Source organism: Cardiocondyla obscurior, linkage group LG05, assembly GCF_019399895.1.
Source record: "Cardiocondyla obscurior isolate alpha-2009 linkage group LG05, Cobs3.1, whole genome shotgun sequence".
Lineage (NCBI taxonomy): Eukaryota > Metazoa > Arthropoda > Insecta > Hymenoptera > Formicidae > Cardiocondyla > Cardiocondyla obscurior.
In genome coordinates, this window is record NC_091868.1 from 6,587,140 (window position 1) to 6,603,352 (window position 16,213).

Below are 16,213 nucleotides of genomic sequence, written 5' to 3' on the forward strand. Positions count from 1 at the left end.
TCTACGTCGTTTATAAAGCGATTCTCATTCTGTTATCCTCCGCCCGGGGATGATTCTTTTACGTAGATACTTCCCCCAATCATAAGTCCATTTATATTCTGAATCGTCTTTTATAAGGTATCAGGATGGACGTTAGGTAGTAACTGGCTTAGCAGAAGTCAGAGGTGAAATATCATGGGTCGCAATGATGTCATATGTTTTAAGTTAGCTGCAGTGTAATGAAAAACGAGATGATACGAGTGTGGTCGATAAATAATTGGACGTGCCATACGTATGTGTCACATACACGGCTTAATTTCAATGAGAACTTTAATTGAACTCGATAATTTGTTGACGTTTTTAATATAAGTACGTATAAATAGTCGTCAAGATTTTTTTTTTTTTTATCGCGCAAATTACTCGTTGAAGGCTCGTTGCTCGAAATTATATTTGCAAAATGGCACGTTCGTGATATTTAAAACTGCTGGCAGACGATGATAAATTCTTGTATATCATTCTTTCGCATAGCTTCACGTGCATTCCCGCTCACGTGCAGACATAGGAGGGAGAAGACTTGTGAAAGAACCGAGAGGTTGAAAGAGCGATATCCCGGCAAAGCTCCTTAGTACTACACGTATTATTGCATTTGGTTTCCTCAAAGTCTAAGTTTTAAGTCGTGACGTCGCAACATTTTTAGAATATAACGTTTAACAATCGTAATATTTTTTATAATATTTAACCCGCCAAGTAAAAAAAATGCCGCGGGTACGATAAAGCGCATTCATCGAACTATCATCTTACGCGATGTACGATATTTACGCAATTTATGCGCGAGCGCGGCCTTGTCGTGTCAGTCGACGAGAACGTTGCTGAACGCCCTGCACTGTTACGCATAAGTAGTTACTTAATAAAATAGAATAAAAAAAAGAATTAACGCGGCGCGGATAAAGCGTAGGCTTATCCGTGAATTACACCGCTCGTCCGCCGATGACACGTACAAACGTACTTATTCGCGACACTTTCTCGTCGCGCGAGGTTAACGGGCTCCCGATACTTGGCACTCCAGCGATCCAGTCGTTACGCAATCGTGAAATAAATTATCACTCCACCGTGCGGTATATTTTATATAGTGTATCTTATGTTTATCCTGTATAAGTTATTCGCTTATTCATAAGTATGCCGTGGCAATTGTTTAGAGACTATTACAAATGGTTATAAACCAGATTGACGTGTAATCGAAACTAAAATCGTTTCCTTTAAATTATTAAAATTAAAAATAATTTTCTATATCACGTGATTAATAAATTATCAAACGCAAGTAAGGTATGTAATTTCGTCAAATTGCCGAAATTGCCGCGTCAGTGACGTTTCTTCTTTTACAAGCATAACTTAATTGAATCGCGCTTGTAAAACGTGCACCTAATAATTAAACCGTATTGCAAACTTAACTTTCATGAGAAGATAATTTCACGTTGGTTGAAGGTTGGTTAACTGCAATGAACGCCGAGACTTCTTTTGTTACTCGTAGCTGTATAATTCGCTGATAAACAGGATTTCGTGCAAAATAATTCGAAAGCGATGTTTTATTTCATTATGCTGCATTTTTGGAAGCCCGATAAAAGTTTCTTCACCGGGTCGGTCGCGCGGGAAGCGGAAAATTTCTATTACCGTTAAGAGGATAATGTTCTACCACGTGATCTTTCAACAGGGTCTGAAAGAATACTTTAGCAGTTGGATCGCGCTGAAGCCGTCGCAAACTTGACTGAGGTAGGCGTTTGAGCAAGAGTTTGCCAAACCTCGGCAAGGTCGGCGCGTTTTCTATACCGAGTTCTTTGGGATTTTTCTCCCTCGAGACCCTTTTTTCAGCAGTACCTTTTCGCTTCCTTTGCTCATATCATTTGCTCGCCCCCTGCCGAAGTCGACGCGATGTCGTTTTTTCTCTATTCCCTCCTTTTCCCGACTGTTCCCTGCGTCATCGTACCAGCGTGACTTGTCATTTACGAAAATAACACGAGCGGGACCTTAATCCACTGTGACGTCAATAATTCAGCGTTGGTTAATTATTAATTTTACGGCCGTCGGGTCTCTTCTTTTCTCAACAAATCAGATCTATTTTTTATTCTACCATCAATTCTTAGATTCTATATAGAGTATAATATTTTTTTTTTTTCTTTTTTAACTTATGACAACGATGGAATTTATATTTTTTTGTTGGAAATAATATTACCATTTTTAGAAATAAAATAAAAAATTATTTTATTTACTATTTTGTGTTAATTTTTAATGTATAAAAGTTAATTAAATTTGACAGAGAATATATATCAAAGAAAATTGTTGCCAACTTTAAACCTGATCTTTGGCAGCGTGTCGACGATAAAATACTTGGACGTGTATACGGGTTAAAAGTTGCATATGCTAATTTATGATAATTACATTTAATATTATAACCGTTGCCGGTTACGTTGTGAATCGCATTGCATCGCGAAGGTCTAATAAAATGAAGTTCAAGGACTGCGATGAATGTCTCAATGCGTGCTTTGCAGCTGCGCGACTGTCGCGCAATTACGCAACCAGTTTTTTTTTTTTTTTTTTTACATAAAATTTCCGAATTCTGATCTACAAAAATAAAACGCGTATTCGATGATCGCATACGTGTGTCGCGTTTATAACCGCGGAGACGTGTGCAAATAGATTGTGTAATAATAGCAGATTCAGCGTTGATTTCTCCCTTTGAAATTTCACACGCGAGAGAGCCTGTCGCGCAATCCGCGTAAAATTTTACCGTCGATTCCTTCGGCAATTCTATTACGGGGAAAAAGTAGGCAAACGGATTTGGTGTGTAGGAAGCCACGCGATAGCGAAACGGATGCGCGCGTGTAACTTTTAAATACACGGGTTCTCGCCGGGAATCGGTATGTGTCTACGACCGGGGGAATTATCCACTGGGGAGATAGAGGTGTGCGTGGAAAAATTACAGCGAGCTGCGACGCGATAAAGCCGGCCCGCGAGAATCGGCGGTGCGCGATGAGAAGTGGCGGCAGGGAGAGAAAAGTACACGACACGTGACGCGGGAGTGGGATGTATCAGCGCGGACGCTAGTCAACGCACCGAAGATCAATGACCAATGACGTCATGGCTGGTTCGCGCTGCTCGTGCACGTAACCGCTTAAATTGCGTTACCGCACGTGCGCTCACGGTCCACATACGCACGCACCGCGATAGAAAATTCATATACCGCAGATAGACCCACGTTTCGTCTCTTCTTTTCCTCGTAAATTATAATAAAGCCTGCCACTTTATTCTCGAAAAGTTCTTGCGTTTCTCTTTGCGTTTTTTGGTTCTTTCGCGGTTCTTTCCTTATCGTCTTCTGCTGCAAATACTTTCTTGCGTTATCTACGTGAGAACTATTCTCGTACGAGTTCACGAGGAGGCATCGCGATTCCTTAGAAAAGAAACTAATATTTAATTTTTTTATATCTTTTCTTAAATTGTACAATGTGGAGTCATAATAGTAATAATATTTAACGGGTGTACCTTTACGCCTGCAAAGAGATGGAAATCACGAGCGGTTTGCGCTCATTTCTTAGATTCCTCTTTTTCCTTTCTCGCAGTTTACGTTTATATAAGAAAGAAGTTGACGCTGATATTCTCATCGCGCGGACAATATTCCCACGCAGAGAAACCACGTGAATTATATATATATATATGTATATATATATATATAGTTCACGGCAATTCCGGTCGTTTATATGTGTAATCTACGCGTAGATTATCTAAACTATTATTTCATACAAGCCTCAGGTTCATATTTATGCGCAAACAATAAAAGCGCGCGTGGGACAACCAGGGGAGCCTCCAGGCTCGCGCACGAAAAATGTCGTTTCAACTTCTTTTTTTCTCGCTCGCTTCGAAATTAGAGACGTGACATCATTATTTCGGTTATCTTAGATTTATCGCGTTTCTCTTCAGCAGATAAAGGTCTCTCTTCACATATTTTCCTTTTCTTCGAAGACACATCGGCCTTCAATGGCACGATTCCCGCTCGCATTCCGGTTCGTCAATGGAGACCCTCGAAGCATCGTAAACTCGGTAGATACCATTATCGAGAGAAAGGTATTTAAGACTGAAAGACTTTAGAATAGGTCAAGTAGATCGTGTTCGGTGTTCCTTGATTTTATTTTCGAGTATTAACACCGTGCCAAGTATCTTTTAATGTATACACGGTCGCAATTGCAAAAGGAAAATTTATTTTAACGATACGTCGCGATCATAACTCGTTGAACGTTTGTAGATCCGAAGACGTGAAACGGTTTCTTAAAAAATTAATTTGATTTTCCTACCTCCATGCGAGTGTTCCCATTGCGATAAACACGCGTATCTGATGTATAAATTAATTTTCTGCAAATTCGCGAATTGCGTGTCGACGCGAGGGAAACTCCGTGCCGCATTGTCTTTCTATCATTCAATCTGACGCACTTAACGTTTTCGACATGATTGCAGCGTCTGGTTTTCCATTACGACATACGATTATACGAAACACACGCGGTGGCGTGATGATAAAGAAACGAAATAGAAATTAATTTCTTTTTAATCGAAGAGTCGAAAAATGTGTACGATATCGTTAACTCGTTAGTTAACATTTTGATCACGCAGCTTCCCTTTGGTATCAAAACTTGTCGTTTATATTTGCCTGCTTCAGTCGCGCGCGTCGTTACGTTCTTTTCTTTTTTTTTTTTGTCATGCATTTTATTTTAATTTTTTGACTCTCGTCTTATTGATGTCCATACATCAAGCGGTGAAAACAATGACGAGCCAGGGATTCCCGGATGTATGCGCGATCGCAAAATCGAAATCCCCCTTCTCTCCTCTCGGTTCTTTCCCCGCTCCGTTCCACCGGCGTGCATAACCGACGATGCACCCGATGCGGCACCGGCTGACAGTGGCCGGGTGCAACGACCCTCGTGGCATGAAACTGGGACATCCTCGGTTCTTGTGCGACGTCGTCCCTACCCGCGTATACACGTTGACCTCGTTTTCCAGTTACGACTACGGCCGATGACGATCCTACAGCTACGCCACGCGTAGCGTTCCGAACGAAGGCCGAATATTCAATTTCGATTTTCATTCCTCTTGATTACAACCTCTTCGCCGTAAGCGGAAGCCGCAGGGTGGATCGAAACGCGGCTTTGTTGTCCGCCGGCGTGCTAACGCGAGCGGCGAAGTCACTTTATCAAACGACAAAGTAGACAGCTCTTCGATAATATCGTACATAATAAAAGTCGCATTTATTAATTGATCTTGACTTTATATCGAATTATTTTTATACATAATTGAGTTAATTTTTCGCTCGTAATCTTATTTTAACGGTCTGATAAATGAAATTGAGTCAAAGAAATTTTCCTGAGTTCTTAATGCGCAGCTTTTGCATATTTACGCGTCTCGTTTTGTTGAGCTGAGCTTTTAAAGCATTCGCGATTCATTCATTTTCCTCGAGGCATGTATATTTTGCGTCAAGCATCTTTAAGAAGTAAGGATGGAATATTCAATTACGTCTTTCCTAAGAAGGGGTTCAAATTGTCTAAGTGCGTGACAAGTGGCCATTCAGTCGAGAGAAAGTGGGCGAATTACCGCCAAGTACTTGTGTAGGTCGATTCATACTTTCGACGCGACACGACAGGTCAAGCCAACACAGCTGTCGGCACAACTGTCGAGACGTCCTTCCTTTTCTTGGTCGACTACTACCTGCGCGTCCTTCAGTCCATTCGATTCAGGCTACCAACGCTCACCCTCGATAACATTTCCGTATTGTTATCTGCTATCTTAATTTCGGTATCGAGTTACTTAAACGAATAAGCCGATCGGATGATTAGAGCAATAATGGGTCAAGATTATTTTAGCTTTACCGGGAATCTGTTAATTCAATTAGCGCTTACGAACGTCACTTGATATCAGAAAAATTTGACGTCAAGCAAATTGATCTCTAAATTATATTAAATAAATAAATAACGTTTGCGTGTATAAAATTCAAAGTTAAAATTTGATGGAGCAATCAGACGTAGAGGTTTTCAAGAGACTCGAGACATTAAGAAAAAAATGATCGAAACGACACGACAACACCCTGATTTACGATGCACTTGAGCGAGCGCATCTATTTTCCTTTGATCTGCCGACAGGAGATGGAACGTTATTAACTTGAGCTCGTTCATAGTCGCGGTGCTCCGCCATCCGGAATGGTCATTGAAACGAACTCGTTCGTTCGCTCGCGTTTGTTTGATCTGGTATCGCGCACGATCACCCGGCAAATTTGGGAGGAATAAATACTCGTGCAACTGGTAGCACGCTACTTTGTTGCACGCGAAGGTGCACCCACTCGACAGGGGAGGGTGTTATCGGTCCGGGACACGCAAATCGCCTACGTGCTATCATTAAACGCGATATTAATAACTGCGCTGCACGTGCCGACTTATACGAATTTGTCAAATCCGCTGAATTAACTCGCGACATTGCGGTTGCCCTAAAAAAAAAAAAAAGACAAAGTGGGCGGGAAATAGGTGCTCCGAGAGTAATAAAAACATCTAAGGATGAATTAGAAAGGCCTTTAATATAAGGACCCGACTGTGAATATGGGTATTAGATGGAGGAGACGAGTTCGCCTATTTCTCACCAGTCCCCAACTTCGGTCTTTGACGATTTCTCTCTCAAGTAGCTATATTTCACGGCGAGGAGGCACGTTTGTACTTCTTATCCCACACAATATCGTGGCGCAGCGAGCTCGACGTTACAAATGGGAAAGTTCCGTAAACTACGCCGTCTTTAGTGATACATGAATCACGCGCGCACTTGTAGTAATATGCTACAGCGTCATTTAGCCCGTGCCCTCGTAGATTCTATAGTCGCAACTATATCTCGCAATCTTCCGTGAGATATAGTTACTGCGCGATCCCGCTCGTATCTTCCTCTTGACCCGCTCGCGTGCTGTTAATTTTTATTGCGTGTAATCCAATTCTTCTAAAACTTAATTTTACTCGATTTACATCACACTTTGCGAACCTATCTTGCGATATGCATCTTTTGGCACGAACTGTTTAATCCTGTTTTTTATTTTTTATTTTTTATATATATATTTTAAAGTTGCATTTAGTTAAATAAAATTTGATTTAATCAAGGGGATTTTTTAAAAAGATTAAAAAACTACTTTTGTGCGTAGTTTTAAATTTATATACAAATTTTTTATTTTTTTTTATTTTACCGATACGAACCGCGTATTAAAGTAATACATGCTTAAATATAAACTAGCCCTTTTAAAATTATACTTCTTTGCCAAATAAAAATTCTATCCTCGATCAAATATTTGCAATCGACAAAATTGTCGTCCGCCTGACTCTTCCGTCGAAGGTTTCAATTATTTCTTTTTTTTCTTTATCACCGAGAAACCCAAGACAACTTCTTTCCCCGCGCGCAGATACGCGGACGTGGATCGATCGCGGGTGAATCGTGATGCACGATCGACATTAAATCGCTCTCATCTATCGTCTGCACGTATGTAACGACAGAGCCTCGTGTGCCCGAGCACGTGTAGAACGACTCGCGACGACAATTTTTCCAAGCCGCGCGACGGCGTTCACGGGCGATGTAGGCCAGAGAGTGACGTTTCGCGCGAAAACGGATTGACAAGGCGCACATCCGCGGCAGATATCCCTCTTAAATTCTTTAACATGTCGATGCGCGATCAATTATTTACCCGCTCTTCGCCTCGCGTCTATAGATCCACCGGTGGCGATCCGATGGCATACTATAAGCACCTTCGCGCGATGGAGTCGTTCCGCGACGAGCAGTTGGCTCCTTGCCCGTAGCTTTCGCGATCGTTTATCCACCCCGCGGTATTTCTCTCGGCTGCTTGAACGCCGCTCTCGCCTGTGCAAAAGTCGCGGCAGGCCCAAAGGTCGTGATCGAAATTAATAAAACGATGGACTGATAAAGCGGTGACGCGCTCGACGCATCTTCCGATTAATAATTTCGTGAACGTCGGCTGCCGCGTTCCCTGCATGGATCAGAGAAACCACGTAATTCCTTCGAGAACGTCTCACGTGCTATTTATAATCTAATAAGGCTATATTGTTCGGCGGAATTGGCTGGTACGCGGGTGGCCTGCGCACGGATATTAGATAATACCAACGCTCGAGCTATCGGTTGAACTTTGTAGTCGATAACCTCAGTCTGTTATAAAGGTATCACTTATATCGGTTTCCATTACAATTGAACTTATTGTCGATCGCGATCGCGACGCGTTCTCGGTCGCGTAACCACGCGCGGGAAGATTCGGACGAAGCGGATGGATCCCCCACTGGTGCCTCGAATTATTACCTCCGCGGCACAGCGTATAGTATATGCACGAGTGCCTGGCACGGCCTGCCAGAATCTGAATCACGCGGAAACGATGTGCTCTGACGTCTCTCCGAGGCGGAGATATATGCCGAGCCTCTCTCGGACAACCGTATCTCCCCGGCTGCCATCGCGCCCTTGTCAACAACTATGTAATGCCGTTGCGCGTATCACAGCGTGTATGTACATATTGCGCCGATGTAAGACGAGTGCGCCTCACGGTACTACCTACGCTCGTAACGTCGATATATATCGTCGGATAAAGAGTCGAGTCACGACGACAAAAGAAGAAAGGCAGGCGAAAAGTTAACGTTTATACGTAAACGCAAGATAAGATAGGAAAAAAAAAAAGAGAATGTGCTTTTCTTTTTTTTTTTTTTTTTTGCAAGAAAATGTTACGCAAAAAATATAACGATAAAGTATTATTTACATATTGAAATGTACGCACGTGCGAATTAATCGTTCAAGTAATTAATAAATTTTTGAAGAACAGCACGTCGAGTAGTGAAATTAAAAGATTTAAGAAGATCGCAGGCTTTAAGGAGCCAGAAACTTTTCAAACGGGAGGAAGATTAAGCGCGTAATTTGTTTAATCTCTTTTTATTCAAAGCGCATTGTGTGTTTTAATGGAATTTTAATCTGAGAACGCCCGCGGCGGTATTCAACGCGGGTGTCGACTATTACGTGAAGCGTGCGAGAGAATATTACGGAGAGGAGAAAAGATTGGTTATTCTGTGGCCGCGGCACGACAAGTTAGATACAACCGCGTAATACTCGTAATTGCGATCGTAATACACGTACGGACGACTCGGTAGAAATAATGCGTTTCAATCCTCGGGCGTCCCCGATTTTCCAGCTTTATGAATTTACCGCGAGCTACCGAGTCACGATTACTAATAAAATATATCTCCGGCGCGTGTCCGTGAATTAAAAGTAGCGAATACCTTCGCAAAAGCAATGAATCAGCGCTACGACTTTATTGCGCATTTGGACGTTGGCTCCGCGAAATGTTACTTTGACATCCGCCCCCACGCGAACATCGAGATTGATTTCTTAATTATTTAATCGTAATATCAATGACTGTATTAGCTGTGTCAATTATTATTTTCTGAATAATTTCAGCATTCTCAAGTGCGCGAAATGCACGACGGTGATAATGTAACGGCACGTTTTACATATCGACATTAACCGCAATCTTTTCAATGAAAATTATTCCGATTAATGTAAATCGTGACGTTTACTTAACGAAAGTATGTAACCGATGCTCGCGATAAAGCGCGGCATTAATTAAGCTTTTCGCAGGAAAAACAACTTCGCGATCGCAAATGCGCCAGCTGTATATTTTTTTTTTTAACCACACGGTTTCCTCGGTCATCGTTCTCCGGCGTGCTTGCTGTTTTATTTCTGACAAGCATGGCCTGTTAACGTTTTTAATATCAACGCCTCGCGAATATTTAATCACGTTCCTCCACTCGACCTCACGCTCGCCTCGTTTCAAACGCAATTTGACAATTTTATTGTTTTAAGATTTACGAGTTACGATGTTACCGTCGGATCGATCAGCGGCCCCGATACTGTGCCAGAATTGTTGAATGAAATGTATTATCAATTAAACCTGCTCTCAGCCGAACTCGTTTAGCCTGCTGCGAGAGATAATTACAAGAGCGGAATGCGTAGCCCGCGCAGCGTTTCAGGACAACCGAATTAAAGTTCTGGTAAACTGAATTAGAGGCGGCCGCCTTTGGAAAAGAGGCTGCTCGATCGATGCATTAAATATTTACATCCGTTTATGTTGCATAACCGAAGCTTGCATTTTTATAGAAAGCAATCGATAAATATTCAAATTAATAAAGGCCATATTATATGTATTAATTCTGAATGTAAATGCGGATTGCACGCGGCCACGTTTAAATATGCAATGAAAATACCTTCTTTAACATAGGAAATTGAGCCAGGTCAGATTTTTTTTTTTTTTTATTTATCACATTTTTATTTACCTGTTTTTTAACATAAATAGCTTTGCTAATTTATTGCTCTTTTTTTTCAATTTTATTCGCTTAAACAGCGAAGATTATATACCTCGAGTTTACTGTTTTATATTTGAAACTTTCGAGTATACGCCGACGGGATTTTTCGCGCAAAATTCACACGTCCTTTGTCGCTTTTTATAAAACTACACTTTAAATCACCTAATAAACGTTTTTCATAATTAACACGGGAAGAAAAAAAAAGAAAAACAGAAAGGAAACGTAACGCTAATTAAAAAATGGACAATTTTCTACAATATGCTTTATTAGTTTTTATTAACTATCACGTTACATTAAAGTGAATTAAAAATATGTAAAAATAACAAGGTATTAAAAAAATGTGTACAATAATTTCTACAACATTTTCTTCGTATATATTAAATATTAAGATTTTGTCGTTTAATGTTAGAACCGGTACGGCAGCAGGAATCTGTAATCCCGTGTTACAGCTTGTAAAGGCGCGATCGTACGGGAGATATCTCGCCGCGCTAATTCGTTGACCCCGCGCAGCTCGGCATTTCAGCGGCGACGAGTTACGAGCGTGTGCGTCGCGGCGTAGGCACGCGTTTCCGGATGCGCCGTCTTTTTCCGCGTTTTCACGTCGCGCGAGGTCCGAAGTCCTCTTTCCCGGCTCGAGAGCGTCACTCGCCATCACGTCGCGCCTTGTTTCGTGCAGCATCATCGAGGAAACACCAAGTATTCCAACGCTCGCGACGGGACGCAATTTGCGAGTGACTATTTCGACTCCGAGCCGCCGTTGTCGATGCCGTTCAATTGGCCACAGTAATCCTCGCCGTCCGTCACTTTCCAATCTCCTCGTACGGATAATTTGTCAACGGGCTGACCTTTGTAACGTGATTAAACGTGAATTCCAAGTTCCGCGGTTTGTTCCACGAAAACGTTTTACTGCGTTTTTCCTTCTCTCTCTGCACGTTCCGCACGGTTGTATCAGCACGAAATGCAGAATGATAAAATTCCCCCGCATCTTCAAGTTTTTGAACCGTCGAGCGAAGCGTTTTTACGAATTATTCCACCGGTTTTAATTACTCGAATGTAATCCAGCAACCAAAAATGTATTTTATTACGAAAGGACTTAAGAGAAAAAACACATTTCGTGGAAAATTACTACTATCTATAAAATAAAAATAAAAAAAATTGCAATATTCAGTTGGCGAACACTGAGAATTTTATTATCAAAGCTTGATCAGCTTACGCGAAAATAACACGATATATTCGATATGTGCATTCCTGGTACCGTTAGTTAAAAAAGAGCGTTGTTACAAACAGTAGCTAAACTCTTCGTATCTCGTAACCGAAAGGTAATTAACGCGGGGAATTTTCCGTCGCAGTCTCGGTCTCGCGAAACTGGTACTGTTTTGCGATATGGCAGTGGAGGGGAAAAAAAAAAAAAAATGAAAAACGGAAGAAATAGAAAAAGTTTTGCGCTGCGCGATGCTCGTAATGTCATCGAGTCTGCGCGAGATGAAGCGACGCGATTGCGAGCGGAGAACTAACAGCTTCGAAACGCCGTAGCGGACGCCTGGAGCCGATAAATAACACCGTCAAATTTCTCTGCCCCGCGATATAAAATCAATCGGGGGTGAACCGGGGACGCGGGGGAGGACGAAGGGCGAGGGAGGGGGGAGGGGTAGGTGCTCTCGTTACGCACGGCGCAAAATAGCGCGTAACGTAAACGCGACACTCCGAACGTGGGTTGACGACTGCGGGTGTCGGGCAAAATCGATAGCACTTGGCGAGTCGCCGCCTCGTTGGTCCAGGCTATCTCCCCGACGTGAAACCGCGTGGGCGTTCAGAAATATATACATGTATAATGTATGTATATACGTCTGTCTTTCTCTCCCCGATGACGCGCGTCTTTGCCACCCCCTGCGCCCACCTATCGCGTCAAGACGTACACCGGGTGCTCCAGAGATCTTTCTTCTCTTTCCCTCTATCCCCTTTTCTCCGGTCTTGGTGGCATTTGGCGACCGAAAGGGCTTCGGAATCATTTCCAAGTCGCGGAGCAATTCAATCGTCTGATGTACTTTTATTTGCCGCGGAATGAACAATTGCGTCTCATTTCGTTTCCACCGACGTTACACGAAGATTTAATTGTCTTGCGAAAGTCATTTCGCGAATCCTATAGTATCGGGGGACGCTAAATAGAGAGACGGCTTCCTCTCATTTTCGTGCACCGTTTCGTCGCCGTGGAAAAGTCGGCGAGTCACAACGAGAAAAATGTGCCTCTTCAATATTTTGCGCAAGAAGGCGGCTGTACTTTTTCACTTGAATAAATGACGCGCGCCGAAAAAATCGTCGCGTCTCGGGCGCGTTTGAATCGAAGAAAATTAATATCGCGTATTTCACATTTTTGACGTGTATAAAAAATAAGACTTGACTCAATTACACGTAAAAATTGCTCGTTCTTGCGAAACACAGAATCGAACGAAATTAATCCGCAAGACATTAATGAGAGAAAAAAAACGAGCTTTTATTATGTTCTATTATCTCAAGACTCGTCGTACCTCAGCCTCGGCTTTGCCACAATTCCCCAGCTGCTGATCCCCGAGTATCGACCCTTCCGATTCCTTCAGAGCACCCCTTATCGAGGAGAGAAGGAGACGGAGAATCGAATGGAATCGAATTTAGCCCCGGAACTACGATCTTCATTCAGTCCACCCCCACATTCTTCTACGTGACGTCATAGAGAGGGTTTCCCACCGGGCGCGCGCGCGGACGCGTTAGGCGGAGCAGGGTGGAGTAAGAAAGACAAAGATGTAACGACCGAGGATGCGCGTCCGCGGTCCAGGTTCACGTCTGCTAATGGTAGCGGGCGATGATGACGACGGTAGTGGTGGTACCAGCGGTAGTAGCGATAGTAAAGGGCTTCGCACTGACTTGCCCTCCTGCACCCCTCGAGTATCGCTGCTATCGCTGCCGCTGCTGCCACCACCAGTCTAGCCGCTCCTCCGCCTTTCACTCGCGCGGGCTTCAGTTCACCAGTGTCCCTCGTCAGCCGCGGGTCTCCTCGAGCGTCCAGCGTTTGTGGTACCTGTTCAATCCGACGTGTACTTTTTTTTTTATTTTAGGTAGTTATATACCTTGAATTATCTCCCTTTTTCACTTTCTGCTCTCTCTCTTTTTCTTTTTCTTTCCCTTTTTCCTCTTTCTTTCACTCTTTCTCTCTCTCTCTCTCACCTGCCTCTTTCAAGATCCTCGTCGCGTTGCTGCGCTTAGCGGCCTTCCACGGCCTTCGGAAGCGCGTTTGTTCGCGTCGCACCTGTGGATACCAGCTTCTTCGTCGTTATTGCGTCTTACGCAGCTGTTGAGGAGCGTCGATCTTGAGAACGCGCGTCACTCGTTGAACTCGCTTTAACAAAAGAATACTCGATGCGCTTCGTGTATTATAGTCGTCGGAGGTGAAGCACCGGAAAAGTGATTTACACAATTTTCATCTAGAGAGAGAAGATTCTTTTTACGAGGCTGTTTCTTTTTACGCCGTCGCGTGCCAACGAATAATACAGTGGAGCCACGGTGATAGCGTATCCGGTGCGCGTTCCAAATCGCTATGAGCAGTGCTTTCTCTCGTGTTGTCGTGTCAAAGTTTCAAAAGGAGGTGCGCGCCGGCTGAAGGTTCGCTTTATTTCTTTTCGCGGATCGTACGAAACTGAGCAAGTAAGACGGCATTCGGGAATACGGTGGTTTACGTGAGTAGTTGCTCTGTTTATGACGCAAGCTTGATAAACGTGCCAAGTTATCTCGCTTCTTGTCTTACAAGCTAATTAAAACTGCTAATTCACGGACGTGATTAACTCATCGTTATTGTTAGCAACACAGTAGAAGCGGCGTTGTACAAATCGACAAACGAGACAGTTCGATCGATCGGGAATTAAAATTCATAAATCGGATCTCTATAATTTTTAGAAAATACGATTTTAATTCGAGGCGAGCGTACGACTTTGCGAAAAAAAAAAAATGCGGGCCGGTTTTCGGGCCGCGTTTCGTCAAAAACTTAGACGAAAGTGTCACGGAGGCAGATAGATACGCTACGTTCTTCCGCGTTACACTCTCGTGTCAATAAGCGGTAATAGCAGTTTACTTTGTGCGCGTCAAAGGCATATCCATGATTTTGATTGCGCGTAGTGCCTGACAGGGATAACACGACTTAGTCGTTCCGGAACGTTGTCGATCGCAGAAGCTGAATAAAAAGAGGCGGGATCTCGCGGAAAAATTAACATTATCGGATCGGCGTGCGTTTAAAAATTAGAAATGCTTATAGCCGAATTCTCGGGAGCGGAAGAGCCATGCCGGAAATGCATTTTGCTGACGGTAAATTTATCTAATCAATTCCCATCTGTAGCGCTCAATCAAAACTAATTTCAACAGTTTAATGCAAGTCCAAAGTAGTTGAGTTTCAGGACTTCTCCGGAGGCGCGACCTTCGTTAAATCGACGCCAGCTTTCTCAGCCGTATACACAGCACATTCTAGAACTCTCGCGGCGTTCTCCTCCCCCATCTCCGTGTTCGCTCCTTTCATCTGCGATCTTCGATCAGCTGGAATTCGACGGATAACTCTAATAAAGTTTTGATTAAGAATTTCCTGTTTTTTTTTTCTTTTCTTTTCTTTTTTTTTCTTTTTTTTTTCTTACGCGTTAATATTCGAGATTAATATTTGATATCCAGGTGATTATTTAATATTTAAATTATCTACTTTTTTGTTTTTTTTCGAAAGTTGAGATTAAAAAATTAATATTTTCGCTTGCGTATTTCGTAACGTTTTACTACGAATTTTACTTGCGATATGATTGTTCTCGAAATGTATTTATTATCTAAATATATATATATGCACACGGGAAATAGATCCAGGGACATACTTAGCGCACATGCAAGTTATAATCAATAAACTGATTTCTGCCGACGGATTAGTACCACATGAAAGCTTCGTGCGGCAATCGGAACTCAAACGCGGAATGCGAATTAGAATTACGTTGCGTATATGGCATCGTTTCTCATCGCGGCGGATATGAGCTTTCAACGAGAGAAAAAAAAATTCAAAGGACTCGATTGTTGATCTTGTCTTTGATAGATCGCCGTGTTTGGTACTCAGTAATTAAAAAATAACGCCTGAGCATCGAATGATTAAATTTTTAATGGTAGGATCGAGAAGGATATCGCGGAAGACATCTCGACTTGTTGCGCTTTTCTGAACTACTCCCGCGGAAGCCAATAGCCGAGGTCTGCGAGATACAACTGGCTCGAGTACGTCGCATTTACCCGGACGTAACCTCGTGGCATTTCTCTACCGTGCACCCGTACACTTTAAGCACCATGACACAGATATTCGTCGAAGGGCGCGCTTGGTGGTTCACCGGTCGTGAATTTACGCAACGCGCACCGACAGGGATGTTAAAAGCAAATTTTTTTTTCCCCTCATTTCCAGTGACCTTTAATCCAGCGTGTTTCGGGTCGAATTATGACATTGTACAGTTTCAAGCAAGTTTCGAAAGCATTAGCATACAAAGACCTTTATTATCGCGATATAAACGCAATTTAAATTCCGAAAATTGGGTGAAGTTTAAACTTAATTTTTTAACAAACGAGCGCACATAAAAGTTTTTCCATCACGTTTTAGTGTCTTCTTAAGGAAGAAAATTAACCACAATTATTGTTAGCAAATAAAATTTAAACTTTGCCTGATTTTTGATCGCTCAAGTCGTTTACACCTCCTATATATTTAAATAAAAATAAAATAAAATAATATATAATTGAATATCGCTTGCAAGAGAAAACCGTATAAAAATCTCGTCTTTGATTGATTGTTACAG

The 16,213-nt window shown here is 42.5% G+C and overlaps 1 protein-coding gene across 4 annotated transcripts in view; it reads left to right on the top strand.

Annotated features, from left to right (window-relative positions):
- The window catches only part of LOC139102513 (terminal nucleotidyltransferase 5C), an 84,607-nt gene that overhangs the window by 59,600 nt on the left and 8,794 nt on the right, over positions 1-16,213 (top strand). Inside the window, exon 1 of one of the 4 annotated variants that reach the window (XM_070656457.1) lies at positions 13,826-14,095. The exons of the other annotated variants lie outside the window; for them this stretch is intronic. The gene's annotated coding sequence lies outside the window, so the exon portion shown is untranslated. Of the gene's footprint in view, positions 1-13,825; positions 14,096-16,213 lie in introns of those variants that run through there. 4 annotated transcript variants of the gene reach the window in all.